Raw genomic sequence first — 1,458 nt, forward strand, 5'->3', positions numbered from 1 at the left:
GCCTCTTGGGCATAATTCCAAATTGTTCTCCAGGATGAGTTTATGATTCCACCAACAGAGCATTAGTGTTCCTATTTTTCCACATTCCCTTCAACATTTGTCATTTTCCTTTCTGTATTAGTCAATCTGATAGGTAAAAGGTGGTACCTCAGAGTTGTTTTAATTTTTATTTCTCTAACCAATAAAGATTTTTGTGAGCCCTCAAAAGGGACCTACTTGTCTACTGCCTCTTATATACAATTATTTAACACTAAGGAAATAACAATAACTAAGGTTTGGAAATCACTTTATAGTATTATCTCATTTGATTTGTATTTCTCTAATCAATGTTAGAACATTTTTATGTGAGTGTTGATAGCTTCAATTTCTTGTTCAGAAAACTCCCTGTTTATATTCTTTGACCATTTATCACTTGGGGAATGTCTTATTTTTTTATGTTTGATTCAGTTCTGTATTTGAAAAACAAGACTTTATCAGAAAAATTTGGTGTAAATTTTTTTCTCAGTTTTCTGCTTTACTTCTAATTTTAGCTGCATTTGATTTTATTGGGCAAAACCTTTTTAATGTCATGTAATCAGAATTATCCATTTTAATTCCTGTGATCGCTTTTATGTGTTCACAAACCTCTATTATTCTTAGATTTGACACTTTCTTTTACTCCATTTACTTTTTTTTTACTTTTTTTACATTTTTTTTACATTTTACATTTTTTTACATTTTTTTTACATTTACTCCCTTAACTTGCTAATGATATCACCCTTTATGTCTTTCACATACCCATTTTTACCTTATCTTCGTAAATAGCATGATCTATGCCTACTTTCAGCCAAAGTGCTTTCCAGTTTTCCCAGCAATTTTAGACAGATAGTAAATTCTTGGGTATTTGGGTTTATCAAACTCTGGATTATTATCATCATTTACTACTGTGCATTATGTAACTAATCTATTCCACTGATCCATTTCTTTATTTCTTAGCTAGTTCCAGATTATTTTGATGATTATCATTTTATAATATAGTTTGAATTTGAGAAATTCAAGGCTGAAAAATATAGAAAGCTTTATGAATGTGCATGTCATTCTTAAACAAGGGCCATGCTGATCTTCACTGTATTGTTTCAATTTTAGTACATGTGCTGCTAAAATAAGCATACATAATAAAATATAATAAATACTTGTCAATTGAGTACAATTGAATTTTGTGAACCCTCAAATAGAGACCCATTTGTTGATTGCCTCTTGTATGTAATTATTTAACACTAAGGAAATAATAATAACTAGTATTTATTTAGCACTAAGATTTGGAAATCTTTTTACAATATTATCTCATTTGATTATCACAACCTTGTGTAATAGGAACTATAATTATTATCCTCCATTTTTCACATGAAGAAACAAAAGCTGGAATAAGTTAAATGGCTTGTCCAGGGTCATATAGCCAGTAAGAAACTGAGGCAGGAT

At 29.6% G+C, this 1,458-nt stretch overlaps 1 non-coding gene across 1 annotated transcript; it reads right to left on the minus strand.

Moving 5' to 3' along the window:
* Nucleotides 1-1,042: 1,042 nt before the first annotated feature.
* On the minus strand, nucleotides 1,043-1,149 carry LOC123232685. The gene has a single exon (XR_006505212.1). It is a non-coding gene; the product is annotated as a U6 spliceosomal RNA (small nuclear RNA).
* Between the last annotated feature and the right edge of the window lie 309 nt (nucleotides 1,150-1,458).

This window comes from Gracilinanus agilis, chromosome 1, assembly GCF_016433145.1.
Source record: "Gracilinanus agilis isolate LMUSP501 chromosome 1, AgileGrace, whole genome shotgun sequence".
NCBI classification, from domain to species: domain Eukaryota; kingdom Metazoa; phylum Chordata; class Mammalia; order Didelphimorphia; family Didelphidae; genus Gracilinanus; species Gracilinanus agilis.